Source organism: Culex pipiens, chromosome 2, assembly GCF_016801865.2.
Source record: "Culex pipiens pallens isolate TS chromosome 2, TS_CPP_V2, whole genome shotgun sequence".
Classification (NCBI taxonomy): Eukaryota; Metazoa; Arthropoda; class Insecta; order Diptera; family Culicidae; genus Culex; species Culex pipiens.
The window spans coordinates 45116865-45135827 of NC_068938.1; the positions used below are offsets into that span (position 1 = coordinate 45116865).

At 34.6% G+C, this 18963-nt stretch overlaps 1 protein-coding gene across 2 annotated transcripts in view; it reads left to right on the forward strand.

The window, feature by feature from the left end:
- LOC120416772 (inositol-pentakisphosphate 2-kinase) overlaps positions 1-18963 on the forward strand; it is a 321616-nt gene that overhangs the window by 39806 nt on the left and 262847 nt on the right. Inside the window, exon 2 of one of the 2 annotated variants that reach the window (XM_052707998.1) lies at positions 4306-4323. The exons of the other annotated variant lie outside the window; for it this stretch is intronic. The gene's annotated coding sequence lies outside the window, so the exon portion shown is untranslated. The remainder of the gene's footprint in view (positions 1-4305; positions 4324-18963) is intronic. 2 annotated transcript variants of the gene reach the window in all.

Genomic DNA, 18963 nt, shown 5'->3' on the forward strand with positions numbered 1-18963 from the left:
ACCATATCGGTCTTGTACCGAGAAATGCTCGCCACACAGAACCGATTCCGAGTCTGCCAATCGTTTCGTTGGAAACCTTGAGCTGAGGCAAAACAAGCTTACGAGGTGGAACTCCATCAGCTGCTGCTGCTACCGTCCAGGTTTCTTTTCTATTACGGCTCCAAAGCGCCAAGATACTGCGCAGAACTGCCCGATTGGTTCCCCGGTTCTTATTTTTGGAAGAAGCGCAAACCTTTACACTTCAGCAGAGGTCATCACTCGGGGGGTTACTTCTTCTCGCGTTTGGAGAGATGTATATTTAGCAGCTATATTCCTCAAATGGGATGAAATGTGGTTGCTCTTTCGCCAGCAGGCAAAATAAATTTATGCTAATGAAGCGATAAAAATTGCTAGGAGTTCGTGTGTGTGTGAGGGTTTATATTGCGCTTTCCTCTGGTAGAGATATAGATATGTTGCGCCCGTTCTTGGGGGTAAACGATTTTATGTTTTGCCTCGGGGCAGATTTCAACAGCTACTTGCTTCGCAGGTGAGTTGGAAATTCATAAATTTTGTGGTGTTTACAATGTTGGATTTTCCACACCTTGGCGAGGATTTCTGCCTGATGAACAAATTGAGATTCGTAACAGCTTACTTCGGGGTTTTTACGCTGCGACTCACTGTAGTCATAAACTCCACAAAGATCGATTTCCGGATAGGGCGACGACAACTCTTGCGGCAATTACGTCGCCCCCACGCTCAACGCTCATGATGTTAATGTTCTGTCAGAACTAAAATCGATCGGCCAATATTCTACGCCGCAGAGTTTCAACCCGGCCACTTTATGCATCATTCCCACTGGCACTGGCTGCTGACTAATGCACACATGGTGTTTGGCCGCGCTACTATTTAATAAATTATGACCGGCTGCGCATTTAATTCCCACGCCAAATGGCGGCCGCCGCCGGGGGGAAGGACTCTCAACACCCGGGACAATATCCGTCAGAGCAGCCGTCAAAAGGGGTTCTGGCTCAGAAATGGCCGCCGAATTGTGCCTTCACCAAACTTTATCGTCGTCGTCGTGTGTCATTATGTTTCCCCGCAGCAGTGCGTCGCGTACACAGCAAGACCCGGGCGATGTTTGTTTAGCTTGTCGAATCAAAGTGAAGAACCTCCTCGATCGCAGCCGAGCCGATGAGTTGTTCTGGGATCGGGCAATCGTGGCAACGTTGCCTTTCTTTGTTTTTGTTGGGTTGGATGGGCTTTGGGCGAGAAAGAGGAACAACGTTGGAAGGTTTTTTTTCTTTCGAGTAGCAAGAATGGAATTGTACTTCAAGTTACGTTAAAATTTATACAAATTTTATAAAATTATATATTTTAATAAGAAAGTTAAAAATCGAAAAAAAGGATAACATAACCTGTTTTTGTTTTTCTGATGGATTTTTGAGTTTTAAAAATATTACATACTCCTTAGAATAAATTGCATTGCTTAGAGTAATCTTTCAAAAAGGCGTAAGTACCTTTTGTAAACAATACCTTTTCAACGTATGGTTTTTGATCTTTTTATAAAAAATAAATATAAAGCAAGTTCAATATGAACAGTTATGAAATCGACCGATTTCGATCATGTTTTTTTGGTCTTTTTTGGTTTGGTTCCATCTTTGTGGGGGCCTTCTCTATGACCAAAGAAGCTATTTTGTATCACTGGTCCACCTATAAAAGTCTCCATACAATTTTGATACGTAAACAAATAATAGACTATTCGGAAAAAAATAGTTATTTTGAGAAAAAATGTTAATTTTGAAAAAAAAATATTTTGCCGATTTTTCGATCAGTTTTTTTTTTTCACAAAAACTCATTTTCCCATAATTCGCATTTTTATTTTATTTTTAGGAACTATATGGGTATTTTGATTGGAGATTTGAAATAATATTTTTTTGTATGCATAAATGTTTAGGTTTTTATCATTTTAGTACACCAAAAAGTAACTTTTTTTTTTTTCTATTTTCGGCTTTTTAATGAAAAATTTAATTTTTATTATGGTTTGAAAATTGCAATGTTCTTTAAATGCGTTTTCTTTTCTAAAACGTCAAAAATATGGACCAAATAAGGTCTGCAAGCCATTTAATGGGAGAGGAGTTTTTTTTTCATAAATCTGCTCTTTTCGTTGTCCCGTCACGCAAAGAAATGGCTGACAAAAACTCAAATTTCAATAAATTCGTTCAGTTCAAGGAGCAAAAGATTCGTTTTTCAATTTGTAATAATGTGTAGAAGAGCAAAAGTTTTTAAAAAATAAACTGCTAAAACCATAGCGATGGTCTTGGTGTGCCTTTCAAAAGTCCAGTTTGACGATGTTGTCCCGTCACGCTACTTTTTCATTTCTGGCATTTTCACGTACAATATTGTTCATTCTACATGACATTTCTTTGAAGGAAAATCAATTATCTTTCCAAATATTTAAAAACATTGGGGATTTTCTTCTTTTATTTTGCCCCTTCACCCAAAACGCTGAAAAAAAAACTTCGGATTTTTTTTAAAGGAGCCGAAGAATCCACAGAAAAAAAATTCATGGTAATATTACATCGGGAAAGGGGTACATCTTTTATGTCAGAAAAATGTGTAATTTTACCTCTGAAAATGTGTAATTTTACCACTATTCTGGTGTAATGTCGCGTTTTCAGTCTAAATTGAGGTAAAATTACATCATAAAAGAGGTAATATTCAACCTTCTAAAATTACACCTTCCAAATTTACACTTTTTTGCTGTGATCGATCAATTTGTCCATAAAGAATTATATATTAGGCCCTTTCAAAAATTAAACCTTAATTTGGAATTTTCAAAATATTGTTTTCGAAGAGATCGGAAAATTTCACGAATATTTTTTAAAAAAATGAAAAATCGTACGATTAGTAGCTGGGAAATTAGAAAATTAAGGGTTGTTTGTACAGCAAAAAATCTGATAGTAAAATCGCATGCAAAAGCATGCAGATCACCTTGGTGAAAAAGACACTGAATATTACACACTGCATGTACAATTTTTGTAAACGCAAAAAAAAAAAATATTGCAACCGACGGGATTATTCAAACCCAGCACCAACAGTAAGGACTGGCGCCTTAGCCCGCACGGCCAGGATAAACGCATAAATGAGCTTGACTAGATATTAGTCAAGTAGGTTTCCCGTACTGATGGGCTACATATTTCAGGTTGTAATATTACATCATATTTCATGAAATAATGCGAAATTTATTTTACACTCAGGAATTTTGCACGCAGCTGGATTACTACTTATTTTTTGCTGTTTGGGTGACGCTTAGAAAATTTCAATTTGGCTCAGGGCGTCCAATTTTCCCGGGTTTTGAATTTACCGGGAAACGTATTCGGGATTCGGGAATTCCCGGTTTTTGAAAAATCCCGGGAATTTTGTCCCGGAAATTCCCGGGATGGACGCGCAAATTTTGCTGTTTTTTTCTTTAAGTCGCTGTATCTCAGCAACCAGAGGTCCAATCTTCAATGTCTTTTAGACAATTTTGTAGCCAATTTTCTGAACTTTCAAAAAAAAAAAAAGAAAAAAAAAACAAAAAATATGGATTTTAGGAAATCGAGTTTTTTTTTTTAAATTGTTAATATAAAATCCCCAACAAAATTGTTACCTATTATTTCTGAATAGTCCTCATTAATCATGGACATAAACTTTAAAAAATATTTGCAACGGCCTAATAAATTAAGATTTTTTTTATTGTTGGAGAGGATCAAAAATAGTAGTTTATGCAACAAGTTGCAAAAAGGATTTTTTTTCAGTACGAGTCGTACATTTATCCAACGAGGTTCACCGAGTTTTGCAACGAGTTCCATACAACATTTTTTGCAATTCCGAAAAAAACACCCTTTGAATGGAATTGTAAGTCAAATGTCCATATATTAAGTCGTTTAAATCAAAACACATTTTGGTAAGGTTCACGTTTTTGAGGTGAATACACCCTAACTTAATTTTTGCGTTTTTTTCGATTGTTTCCCCAACCTTAAAATTATTTGTTTAACTAGTATTTTTTTTCAAAAATAAATTTAGGTAAAATTGCATCAAAAATTAGTTGAGTTTGGACTGTTCAAATTTAAACCATTCAGATATTTCAAATTTGAATTTCTGCTAAAAATACCACATTAGTTGCAAATTATATAACCACACATTAAAAGTTTAATGTATGCAGGAAAATCAGGCAATCTGGGAACACTGCTTGAGGTGCAAAATTTTGCTTCTTTTTTCATTAATGCGTGTGCTTTCTTTTACTGTTTTAAGGTTATTAATTTTACATTTTCTTTCTCTTTTCAGATTATCCCGACTTGAAAAGTAAGAACTAAAAAAAAATGTTTTAGTAGTTTGAGTGTGTTTAATGACGTTATTATTTTATTAATAATGCAAAAAATTCAAAAACAAAAAAAAAACATTTCTAAAGAATATAATTGTAAAGGACACAACACAATAGAAACGAATATGTGATGGATTTTTATTTCTAAATGAAGCCACTTTGACCCCTGCATATAAACTTGACATTTTAGGATTATTTATCAAAAAAGGGTATGCTTCAGGTAACGTCGGACCCCTTCCACGGCGACATTTGCAACGGACAGGAAAGGAGGTCAGCAGAATTACATGGTGCTTACTTACTTCTCCTAGGTATCAATTTGGTGGACACGACCATTTTATAGACAGAGGGGGAAACAAAAGTCAAAAAGCGTAAAGGAATGCATAATTGAGCCCCGTATAGCTCTTAGGGTAACGAACTGGAAATTCGAACAAAACTAAAGTTCTCGATAGCAGTCGAAATTCAACGTAACACCCTGTATCCATTTTAATGACCTCCGGGTCGCTTCGACAACTTTGTGCGGAAATGTGCGTACCTTTGGGCTTTCAATTCATCCCGTTTTTTTTTCTTCTTTTTCCGTACATAATTAAGGACCCGGGACACCTTCGAAGGGTCAACATCGATGGTTGTACATGAGGGGTATTAAAAAGGTAACGGTTTTTTCGGGTTCCTCCCTCCCCCGAAAGAAACGAACTTCGATGCGAAAGGACGTGCGCGTATAATTGGGTAGTCACGAGTTTGATATTTTGGCGGTTGTGCCCTTGGATATCGGGCCCGAAATGAGCTCACTTTTTGGTGCGATCGAAGGTTGGGCAGTAATTGGTACTTTCTGAACTTATTTTTTATTTAACTGGAGGACAGATCCATTTCTGATGCAACATTGTGTTTAGTGTACTTAGTCGAAAAAGAAAAGAAAATTCTCATGGGAAAATCTCCTTCAAAACACTCTTTTGATATTAACCCGTCATCAATTTGAGTAAAAACCAGCTGGTTGCCGAGTTGTCACCAAGTAAAAGTCAACATTTATTTTCATTTCTTTCCTCAAAACAAGAACTTGTTTCGGAAAGGCTCCCCCATTTTTTTCCAGAATGAAACAGAAAAACAAACAATTTCTGTGACACATATTTCATGTGACCCAGATCAACCTGTTTGTTGCTTCTTAGAGCTCGCATCTTTCTTTTTTTCTGGGAAATCCTTGTTGAAGGGTTAGACACCAAAAATCTCCCTGGAAACTTGTTCCCCTAATTTGGAGTAAGAGGAAGAAAAGTCACAAACAACACTGTGGTGTCTTCTTCTCCCCGCTGATGGTTGTCGAGGATGATGGGATCTGCTGTGATGTGTCTTCCAGAGCGTGTGTGTGTGGCTAGAAGTTAAAACACAACCAACATAAACAGCTTCATTGACGTTTTTGGTTTGGTGGAACGGCAGCTGGTAAAGGCAGAGTCGGGGAGGGATGGTCAAAATTGTTTTTTAAATCTAAAAACAGATAAAAAAAACCCATGGAGCAATTCTCTACCAAAACCAGAAATAAATTTTATTGTTTTTTTTTATTTGGCTAAAACTTTGTCGGGGCCTTCCAGCCATTTTGTGTCATTGGTTTACCCATGCAAGTCTCCATACAATTTTGGCAGATGTCCATACAAAAATGGTACGTAAATGTTCGAAAATCTGTGACTTTTGCATTAATTTTCTGATCAATTTGGTGTCTTCGGCAAAGTTGTATGTATTGTTGAGGACTATTCCGAAAAACAGGTACACGGAAAAAGTTGCCGATTTCTGAATTAACTGTTTTTTTTTTTACAAAATCTCATTTCCCAAAATTCGTATTTTTTTATATTCGAGATTTTTTGATGTTTTGGGGGCAAAAACCCGCAACTTTTGAGCCATAGAGAAGTATTGACAAAAATTCTGTCGCCGTGTTATTTATTCTTGTAACAAAATTTCATGCATAAGTTTGTATGACCTAATTTTTTTTTATGTAAAATACTTAACTGATTTTTTGATAAACGACCCCGTTTTCAGGATATAGCCACCAAAAGTTTGATTTCAGCGAAATATTTGCATTTTTTTATTTTTAAAATGGTGACCATGAAATATATTTTTTGAAAAGTTCAGAAAATTTGTTATAAAATGGTCTATGAGACATTTATGATTGGACCTCTGGTTGCTGAGATACAGCGACTTGAAGAAAAATAAACAGAAAAATTGAAGTTTTCAACAGTCCATTTTCATAAGTTGATATCTTAGCAACTGATGGTCCAATTTTCAAAGTTATAAAATGAAACATTTGTGAAATGTTCGATCTTTTCAAAAACAATATTTAGTTTTTTGAAAACAAGACTAACATTTGAAAAGGGCGTCATATTTGTATATACATAAATTTATGCATAAAAAATATTTTTTTTTCCAAAAATAACTATTTTTTCAAAAATTCATAACTTGACGGCAGAATTTTTTACCATTCTTCTCTATGGCTCAAAACTTGCGGATTTTCGCCCCCTAAAACATATAAAAAAAATCTAGCAAATATAAAAATAAGGATTTCAGGAAAATTTAGTGCTTGTAAAAATAAAGAAAGCGGCATTTTTTTTTTCGTGTGGAGAAAAATCGTGACAATAATAATAATAAAATATAAATCTAAAAACAATATAAACCCAATCCAATTTGAATGTAGTTTTTGAGTGATTCTCAAGCATTTACTTTATTGCATTTTTGTGATTTCCAATTTAAAATGTATTTTTTTTTTATTTGGAAAGCATTTTGTATCAGCACTTTTTTTTCCGGAAGAAATACCTACTTTTTATACTTTTTATGAATCAAGTTAAATTCCAAACAAAATTTCTAAAATAATTTTAGATGCACCAATAAATTTGCAATTGAAAACTTTTTTTGTATTTGTTTTGCACCGTTTTAAATTATAGAAGTTTTTGGGTATATTTTTCTTCGAAAAATATTGTTATTTTTTGCATTTTTTCATGGTTAAGACAGTTTTCTTCAATTTTCAGCAGCAAAACGGTTGTGAGATACAACCCATTAAAGTTTTTATTTTGTTGTTTTGGTTTTCTCAGGGTGAATTCCTCAGTTTTCAAATTACTATATCTTGGAAACTCGCTTTTTTAATGTTTTCATAAGCCTTAGATTTTTCAATTTTGAAAATTATTTTTTTTTTGTGAAAATGTCTGCTCTTTTCAACAAAAATATTTTTTTAAATGCTTGAATTTTTTTTTTGGAGATTTCAAAATTTTGAAATCAATTCTACTAAAAAAAGCAGAAATTTTTACAAAATAATTTTAAAATTTAAATAGTGTCATAGTTCCCAAGATTTAGCGAAAATGATTTTCAGAATTTTGTGTTACAATGCTTTCGATTTTTTTTTCCAAAAATAACTATTTTTTCAAAATATCAAATCTTTGGTACCAGATTTTGCACCATCCTAAATTCTAGCGCAAAAGATGCATTTTTAGTCCCCTAAACCATATTAAAAACGCCGTAATATTACATGCAAAATTTTATTTTTTACAAAAAAGAAAAGATTGACAAAAATTTAACGGGTTTTTATAGGCGAAACTGTTCTGTGATGCTCTACATTTAAATTGATACACAAATTCAGTTTAAAAAGATATATGGTAAGCAGCAACAAATCCGACGGTAAAATCGCATATGGTGGTGAATATACGTTGAATTTTACATGCTAAATCTACAGTTATTTTGCACACAAACATATTATAACCCAGTTCACACAGAATGGACTGAGCTTTCGCCCGCAACTATCGGGCCAAGATGAGTTTGACATTTAGATCACGTTGGTTTTCCATACTGAGGAGGAGCTACATGTTCAGGCATGTAATATTACATAATATTTCATATAATATTGCAAATGATATTTTAAACGTAACTTAGTTTAACTTCTTTTTTTGTTGTGTCGATTAAGCATCCCTAGCTTCTCCAGAACATGCATCACTGTACGTTCGACATGCTGCTCCAAGTCTGGAATGTCCATATGTAACCCGGCGAAGACAGACGGATCCTTTACAAGAAGCCGCCACCGCCGTTGATACGCACTGCCGGGAATGATGTACCGTACCAAATCCGGCCAAGATGAATGAGTCTTAAGATGTAAATAAATATTAATTTAGATCTGTTTCCATCACCAAATCATGTAGCCCTTTTCCATGACGAGGACGCAACCCATCTTCGGAACCGGGGGAAAACCGGTTCGTTCCGCTTCAGGAACGAACACTTCTTGCCAAGGCGGTTGAAGAAGCACTTTTCTTCTTAGATAATATTGAGCTGTTTTGCTGGTGCTGGCTGGTTGTGTCCTGAAATGAAATATGGCCATCCTCTCGACAGTGGCATCCGTGACCTGGAAATGGTTTGGGTTTGTTGGTTTGGTACCTTCCTTCGTTTTTTTTTTCACTTTCAGCTTGGCTTGGTTACCCACCGCAAGGAGAAAGTGAGCAAAACGTTACGACGCACATCCGTTGGAGTGCGAAGACGGGATCCTGGCTATAAATAAATCCCAAATGTCTAAAACATCTCATAATTCTTGCGTTGTGGCAGCCAACGAATGGGATGTATTTGTAAAGAAAGTTGTACGGTTTCACTGGAGGGTGTAACCAGAAATGCCAACTATTTAAACTATTTTTAAATTTCTTGGAAAATGTTTCCTTGAAAGCAATTAAAAACTTCATTAGTCTTCTAAACAAATCCCAACTTGGCCAAAACTTACCAATAACTCATGCTTAATTTTCTCAATTGTGAAGAAAAGTCCACAACCAACCTCTATTTGGAAAACACACACACTCAACTTTTGCTAAATATTTGCGAGCTCAACAGTGCGATTTTGAAGCTCAGGTTGGGCTCATACACATTTCACACGCGAGTCGCGCAAAACGGGGCGCTAAAACGTCGCGAAAACACGCAAGGTTCATAAATTAGTTTGTTCTAGTGGCGCGAGGTTAGTGCACCGGCGATGGATGCCGTCAAACGGGGGGGCAGTGCTGCCAGGTTTGAGGAAATTTTGGAATCAATATTTTTGTTTATCGACTTAAAAACAATCTATTTTTTTGCATTTCTATAATGTTTGGTAACACTGACATTTTTTGAATTATTGATGAATTTCACTTCTTCTTTCAACCAATCTGGCAACACTGCCCCGGGTGAATGTTTAGAGAGGTGCCGCTGCACTATGTGCACTATGCCGCTGTGTGTGTGTGTGTGTGTGTGTGTGTGTGTGTGTGTGAATTGCAGCGCAGTAGTTTACTTCACCCCGTATGGCGTGTACCGTTTTTCGCATGACTTTGCGTCAACTTGACGCAAAATAAGCAAACTAAAGAGCTGAAGAAATAATAAACTAGAGCACGTCTCGAGCGCGTACACTGCTCCCGTCTGTCTCTACGGCTGTTTGTCACAGCCCTATCCCTTGACGGTTGAGAGAATATTGGTTGGTTGGAACTTTTTTTTTTATAAATAATGTCAACTTTAATTTCTAAGTCTTTTTTTTTGTTGTTTCGTTTAAATTTTTTATGATTTATTTTTTTTATATTAAATTTGTACGGTTGTTTTTTAGTTTCATTAAATTGTTATGTTTTTTTTTGTTAATTCAATTGTTATGTCATGTTTCAAATGTTTTTAATCTCTGTTTGTTTTTTTTTCTTTTATAAAGATTTGTTTTTGCTTTTTTGTTTTTTTAAGTTTTTTTTTTTTTTTTTTTTTATAGCAGTATTGTTGTGTTTCTATTTGTTTGTTTTTTAAACTCTATATGCTAATTTGTTTTCTTTTGGGAGAACATTTATTTTTTATTGTATTTGTCGGGACCGTGGTGTAGGGGTAAGCGTGGTTGCCTCTCAACCAGTCGGCCTGGGTTCGATCCCAGAAGGTCCCGGTGGCATTTTTCGAGACGAGATTTGTCTGATCACGCCATCCGTCGGACGGGAAGTAAATGTTGGCCCCGTACCAACCTGTGTAGGTGTAAGAGTCGTCTCCCTGGGTCCTGTCTCGGTGGAGTCGCTGGTAGGCAGTTGGACTAACAATCCAAAGGTCGTCAGTTCGAATCCCGGGGTGGATGGAAGCTAAGGTGTTAAAAGAGGTTTGCAATTGCCTCAACAATCAAGCCTTCGGACACTTAGTTTCGAGCAGGAATCTCGCAATCGAGAACGCCAAGGCAATGCTGTAGAGCGAAAAATTTGATTTTTTGATTTTTGTATTTGTGTTTCTTACTTTTATCAGCTTTTTGTTTGTTTTTTTTTTTTCTCGTTTGTTCATGTGATTACGATAAATTGCGCTGTTTTTTCATTATTATTTAGTTTTGCCCTCATAATTTGTTACTGTTTTTTTGTTTTTAATCCCTTTCTTTTTTATTTTATGGTTGATTTGAGTTTACGTTTTTGTTTTATTGGTAACTTTATTTATTTACGAATGTTTTTGTTTTTGTATAAAATCTTACGACTTACCCTCATTTTCTTTATGTTTGTTTCCACTGTTTATTATTTCCATTTTGCTTGTGTGCATTTAAATTTTTTTAAGGTTTATGTTTTCTTATTTTTTTTTGTATATTTTTTTGTATCGTATTTCTTTCGATTTAACCAAGGTTGTTAACAATAAAATTTTGGAGGTTCTATAACGGTAACAATAGTTTTATAGTTATCGTTGGGTCGTTTTTTTTTGTAAAATATTAAAATTTTCACAAAATACCGTATTTTTCGATAATATTTTTTTTACAAGGTACAGTATTTTTCAGATTTTCATAATTCGCAATATGGGTAGTGTATAAACGGAGCGAAATTTTGTATGAATTTTCAATTTATTAAATATATTTTTGTAAAATACTTAAATTTTCACAAAACATCATATTTTTTGAAAATATTACAATTTTCATCAGTTGCAATATGGGTGAAATTTTGTGCAATTTTGCTTCATACGTTTTTTTTTGTTGTAAAATACTATTTTTTTTTAACAAAATACTGTTTTTTTTTCAAATAATCAATTTTTTTTCAAGCTAAACAAATTATTGGGATGCTATTTCACTTGTTAAGAGTGTTGTAAAATACTCAAATTTTCATAATATATCATGATTAGAGTTTTTTTTGTAAAATACTCAAAATTAGATTGGATTACATTGGGTAAAATACTCAAAATTTCACCAAATACCGTATTTTTTTCGAAAATTCTCATATTTTCCTAGTTCGCAGTTTGGGTATCAAACGAAGCCAAATTTCTTGTGTTTTTTTTTGTAAAATGCATTATGGGTAAGAAACTAAACAAATTATTTGTATGCATTTTCACTTGATAAGAGTGTTGTAAAATACTTAAATTTTCATAAAATACCTTTTTTGTAAAATATTAAAAATTTCTCAAAATACTGTATTTTTTCAAAAATACTCAAATTTTCATAATTCGGTGAATGGGTATCAAACGAAGCTAAATTTTGTATAAATTTTCATTTTATATGCGTTTTGTTTGTTTAACACTTATTTTTTTTTCCAAATACCGTATTTTTCGAATATACTCAAAGTTTACGGAAAAATACGGTATTTAAAAAAATTGGTATTTGGTATTTCAGTACTTTCCAAAAATATATTTAATGAATAAAACTATAAAGTTTATGAAGAGTAAAGTGCTTTTATTTACAATTTTTGGAATTTGCTCGCGTTTTCTAAAATTGTACAAACAGTAAAAATATACTGATAAGTCCAGCCCATAGCACTACTGCTCGGTTGGCACGCGTTCGATTAAAACACTTTTTAAATAATCAATTATTTATCTTTCCGCAGCTGGCTGCCTAAGATTTAAAGTTTCAACCGATAAACAAAATGCTCATGGTCACATCACTGCCATTCGTGAATCCTGACCTCATACCCATCTACTAACCCCCTCAAAACTCATGTGATACTTTGTCGGAGATGCAGTCGATTGGGCGGTCTCTATCACTCAAGTATCGGACTAACATTCCCATCCTTTTTCCGTGACCCTACCACTGGTCGTGGCCGGCGCCGGTATTGATCAGCATGATAGGGGCCTTTGAGAAGTTGCGAAGCGAGGAAAGATAGCTCCCATTCATCTTCCACGGCTCGTGGATTTAACTTCTGGAGGTCATGGTCAATAACGGAGTAGCAACTGCGGGTGGGCACCTATGCTAATGCTTGATTGAAAATGCATACAAAATTTCGCTTCGTTTGAACCCATATTGCAAAATATGAAAATTTGAGTATTATCGAAAAATACGATATCTCGTTAATTTTTTTTAGTGAAACTACATGCATATTGTGAATTTAATAAAATCGAGTATTCTCAAAAACACGGTATTTTATGAAAACTACAATTATGATTTTTTAATGAAAATTTGAGTACTATTGAAAAAGTATGGTATTTTGTGAATTTATTTGATTATTCAACATTGAAACTTCCTACATTATCAACAAATATATTCTTAGTGAAAGCATTGAAATTTTAACATGATACGGTTGAATTAAGTCAACTTTAGAAAGATTTAAAAAATGAGTAATCGTCCTTTACAGTCGATCGAACTGTTGAAATAACGATTACGATAATTTTATCGATTAACAACTTTGAAATTTGTTGCGTTAATTCCATTTCTTGTGATTGATTTGTTTTTTTTTTCAATTTACCCTGTTCATTCTTGAAAGAGCATAAGAATGGAAAAATTTATGATTTTACTTTTTTATGTGAGTTTGCTCCGCCTCTAAAGGCTTCGATATAAGGCAGTTAGTCAGAGGTTTAATATTCTATTTTTTTTAATTGTAAAATACATTTTAAACATTATTTTTTGCATTGCAAAAGCACCAAGGGTTCGAACCCTGGTGACGACCATTACTTCACGATGACGACCATGAGAAAAAAACAGTCGAGTAGAGCCAATCTTGAAGAAAGTGCCGTAGAGGACTCTCACGAAGGTCTTCCAGCGCGTGAGAGTGAGAGAGATGCGGGATCCGCTGTGAATTACTGTTAAACTATTGACGTGTTCAGCAGTACTAACCAGCGCAGTGGCATTTGAATCGAAAAGCATGTCAAATGTATGAAGGAAAAAAAACATAAAAGGACTTGCAACTGGCGTAATGTATGACGATTTTGGATTGTTGGATGACGAATGTGTGACGTTAGAAAAGGGGTACAATTGCCACTTCAAGGATTTCGGTAGTCTATAGGGCTCACAGTGGGACACTTAGTGCATGTTGTGAGAGTGCCTTGAGGGTTAAGGAGGATTTCTGGGCAATTGGTTGAGTGGTATGGGAAAACTTACAATAATCAATCTTGACTTTGAACGAATCTTGTATTTTTATTTTATTTTGAAATAAAACGAATTATTCCCAATATAAAACAGTTATCAGGTGTCAAAAATCCTGACTCAACACATCATAATTCCGAGAAGCTCCAGCTGATGATGGTCTGGAAGGTCCTGTCCAGTCCTCCAACAAAAAAAGCAATTTCCAAAAGGAAGTCAACCAATTTCGATAACCAATCTCCTGGCTGCCGTCGAACAATTTCCCTTTTTGTTCGTTTTTAGTCCCCAAACCAGCAGAAGAGTGGATTCCCCATGTTAAAAACTGGCAGCAGGGTCTTTTTCTTCGTGTTTCTTGTTCTACCCAAAACATGAAGCCACAGCACAGAACCGATGTCTGGCTTCGTCGTCCAATTTCCCCTTGGAGTTTTGATGCTAAGGCCGGTCCCAGTTGTCGACGACGGCGGTGGCATATCGGTTTGAAACCCCCTAAAAAAAATACCAAACCGAAACATGACGAATATAAAGTTTCATAAATCAGAAATTCACACGCTTAATTATTCCCTTATGAAAGAAGCTTGTGTGTATATTTTGAGCTGTACTCGGATGGTAATGTCCCCTTAAAAATCTTCACAGACCTTAACTAGGGAAAGAGAGCCAGGGTATCCGATGTCGTTCCAAGTTTGGGTAAAAATCACTTGATTCTTTCTTGTTCTTCAAAGGACCGAAAGGCGAAGGTTGGTCAAAGGGAAAATCTTAAAAAATTTCCCCGGTTTAACACTGGTGTAAATTAATCACGTCATCCCGGGAATCCATTCGAGGTTGACAGACACCAGTGCAGGCCAAGAAAACCCCGAAATTGAAAACCAAACGCGCCAGATTGAAGGCGAGAAATGTGATCGAGAGCGATTGGTCCAAGGTGGAATACCTCCTACTATGTGGAATTTTCTTATTTGGGTCCAGTAGAGTCGTCATCCCGGATGAGCGCTAGAGATGGACAAGGCGAGGTATTTCCTGTGTGTGTTCTTATAATGGGAAGGGATTGCTCACATGTCGATGTTTATTGACTTCGATTATCCTTTCTGATCATTTGCTGAATGGTTCAAAATGCTCAAACTTTAATTTAAGCTGGTTTGGTTTCTGAAATAAAATAAGAGTTTTTTGTTTGTTTGTTTTCTAATCTTCAAACTTTTTATATCATTTTTAACGTAAATAACTGTAATCTGGATATAAAATGAATACAGATTGCATAATGGAGAAAAAAGATTCGACATTATCTTCGACAATTTTCGAAAATCGTGATATTCTCGGGTTTCCCAGAAAACATATGCAATTTACTTATAATCGTTCTAATTTATTATTTATTTAAAAAAAAACATGCAAATATATTCTGATCAAATTTGTAGAATAAAAATGAGGAGTAAAAAAGTTAAGTTTTGCAAATGAAAGTTATTACAACATTTCTTTTTCCAAGATGTTCAACATTTATTTTTCTATTTTAAAATAAACTGCGACCCTTGCAAACATTTTGAAATAGTAGTTGAGACTTTAACACTTAAACTACCAGGCGCGCGGAAAACTAGATGGTTCCATATAAAAACAGAGTTTTCCACGCGTTTGGTATTTTAAGTGTTAATTCTAAACCAATTATTTATTGAAGTAATTTGAAATTAGCAGTCAGCAGTCAATTTTGCTTCTTTATTATGGTTAGTTATAAAATTTTGTTATAATTTTTTTTTTATCACAAAAGTCATGTCATGAAAAGATTTTTCTTACGAAGTGGTCCTTGACGATTCCGAAAAACGAACTTTTCTTTGTATTTTTTTAATTTGGATGAAATATTTTGTCAAAAGTAGTCACTTTGCATATTTATTTTTTCCAAACAAGGTCTAAAAATAGATAATTTTGATTATTTATATTTTATACCAAATTATATTTTTTTTCAAATATTAAAATTCAAAAGTTCAGAATATTTTGCCAAAGTTTAAATTTTTACATTGAAAATCGGATCAATAGTTTCCGAGATTGTTGGTTGAAAATTATAATATTAATAAGGCTTATTAGGTGACACTGTCTGTAAGGCTGTTTTTTAGAAACTAATTGCTGGATTTTCAAAGTTCCAGAGAGAAAATTACAGGAAATTTACTCAGTTTTTCAAGAATATTGTTTTTTAGTTGTGATTTTCTTACAAGAATTATTTTTTAAAATCAAAAAACCCAAAAAAAACGAAATTTTATACCTGAAGGTAGCTAAAGCTTTAAAACGATATATTTTATTTATATTTATTGTTCATTTAGTTTTATTGGCTAAAAATAATAATAATATTTTTTTGTCCAGGTTTTTGATATTTTCCAAATACCCTATTTTTTTAAAATCTCCCAAACCAGGTTTTGTACCGTCACGTACTATAACTCAAAAGATTTCTTTTTTCAAAAACCAGCCCCCAAAATTGTATAGAGACTTGTATGGAAAAACTAATGACGCAAAATTACTTCATTTGACATCTAGGGAATGCACGGACAAAATTTGATCTAAATAAAAAAAAATCGCGAAAACAAAATGCGAAATTATAGAGAACTACTCTGCTCTGGTGTTGAAAATGAAAATTTAATGTTATGTTCATTTGAATTTCGGAAATTCTAGAAATATTTTTCAACGGTGATTTCATTTCCAGGGACTTGAAGTCGGTACTTCTTCTTACGAAACCCAGCCTGGTATGAAGCCAAAATAAATTTTTCAGGTGAAAAACTTATTTTCGGTTTGATCACATATAACCTCCTTTCCTTTAGATATCCCCCATCGGTTAGCTATTTCGAGGGTTATTTTGTAACTTTTTTCTTTCAGTATCAGCAAACTCTGTTCCCAACTTTGAATTTCATCGATTTGTTGTTTAAAGGTTGTCCACATTTCAGCTTAGGATAGAAACTTTACACAAGTTGTGCTTAAACAAAGAATTAAATTAAATGAATTGATTGAACATTTCCATTTAAATAGGAATCTACAGAGTCAAAAAAAGTTTAATAATAGAAGATTATAAATTTGATGGCCTACTATTACCTATTTTTTGTGTAATTTTTCCTACAATAATGTGTTGAAAAGTGTGAAAATTTCACCCGTTTCTGAAGTAAATTTTTTACACAAAATCTGTAACCATTACCACATGTAATGTGACCAACACCCGATCAAATCTCAATCGTTTGTCCCGGTTGATAGATACAAAGTTGAGAAAACCGAGTGCCAACTTTGATTACACGGAGAAAAATCAGTTCCCTAAATTGTGAAAAAGCGTTCATGAAATTCGGAACCGTGTACAAAGTGTTCAAATTGCATGGTACCTTCGTTTTTGAAAAACGTACCATGAAATTTGAACACTTTGTGGTTCCGAATTTCATGAACGCTTTTTCACAATTTTGAGAACTGATTTTTCTCCGTGTAGATACTTTCTTACACCCATAAAGCCTTAAAAAATAATGAGCATGAGCATGAGAGACCACCCATGGTTGTCCTTCTCCGTTGCTGAACAGAACCGTAATATCCTTCCAGCACTACTGATCATAGGCTTCGACTATCAAGTGGTATTTCCCTTATCAACAGCATGTATGAATGCGCTGAAAAGATAAAACACCATGATTGCCAAAACAAGATCAGTTGCGAATAGGTAACAGTCATTGGTCACCAACGGCGCCCGCCATGTCAGTTTGTAGATCTCGATTTTAAGGGACGGGAATGTTAGTTAGCGCAAGTTGCTACTAGGGCAGCTGATTTACTCTGTGCTTACACCCCACGAGCACCAGGAACCTGAAAATTTGTTAGTAAGCTAGGGTATTTGGTCAGGATTCACCATAGAAGATGATGATGCGACCCAAAATCATGGTGTTTGTTAAAAGGTATTATTTTTTATTCTCAAGGCAAACAATCGGATACTGCGGATGAGACATTTCCCGTTTAACTGTTGTTTAATTTTTAATGAAATGGTTTAATCTTAGACAGCCGGCTGTGGAAAGATAAAACCAAATAATATTTATTTATAAAACAAGCCTTACCCGAAAAACTTCGTCTTTTCCTTTTTTTCGTTTGTTGACGTTTTTAGCTTTTTCCTTGTTCAGCCTCCTATGATCAAAATTTGAGTTTACGTAAATTTTCCCATACAATCTGCAGATGCTCCGGAATCGGTTCCAGAGTGGCCAAAGTTGTTACTTTTTGGCGTAAGAACCTTTCTTGGGCTTATACGAACCCAACGCAACAAAAAGCACCTCGATCCGACGCTCCGTATTGAACTGATTCGCGTTCGAACAAAACCGTCGAAATTTTTTATATATATAGAAGATATAGATGAGGTGTTAAACGCAATGCTGCAATGATAGCGTAGTCAGATTTTTAATTATATAATCATTTAGTTCATGAATTTGTTACGGAATAGACGCGACGAACTCAACCATCAAGTACCTTCCGATCTTCTTTCTGTTAGCTAGATAAGGTCATGATTTTCGTTGCCTCTCGAGCTACGATGCTATGGAGAGGGCTTAACACACAAACAACCGACGTCGAGCCCTCCGAGCTACGGAGCTATGGGAAGGTCTTTTCAACACAAAAAAAGACCGATCTTGTTTTATAACTACTTCTAACAATCTACAGGACAAACTCCATAAAGCCTTAAAAAATAATGGAAGAAAAACTAGAGAAAGAGAAAATAAACTAAGTAATAAATACAAAAAAAAAAAAGCTGTGAAATACATTTTTTTAAACTTTCATCTCATCTCATCAACTTATTGTATTATTTGTTCAAGTATTGTTATTGTTTTGGTTTTTTTCCCTGGGCCTTGTAAAGTCAAGGGGCATGATTTGATCCTAGTGCATTAGTTAATATTTGGGTATACATTCTTTTTTATAAGCACTATGGACACCACTTCATGCTACGAGAACTCGCTTTGTCGCAGCCCCAGGGTTTAAGCGTTGACCGATAAGCTGTCTTCGTGAACTAGGTAGTTCTCCGATAGTGAAAATATCACAATTGCACAAGACACCGCTGCTTCTGTGACTTTTTCACTATCACAATGTGGGATTTAGGTGGGACTTCAGGATAGTACATTTGATTTGTTGCTTAGCACTAGCATCTATATATATATAAAATTTCGACGGTTTTGTTCGAAAGCGAATCAATTCAACACGGAACGTCGGATCGAGGTGCTCTTTGTTGCGTTGGGTTCGTATAAGTCCAAGGAAGGTTCTTACGCTAACTAATTGACACTTTGGCCACTCTGGAACCGATTCCGGAGCATAGGTAAATTGTATGGAGAAAGTTACGTAAAATCATATTTTGATCACAGGAGGCTGAATAAGCAAAAAATCAAAAAACGTCAACAAACGAAAAAAAGACAGAACGAAG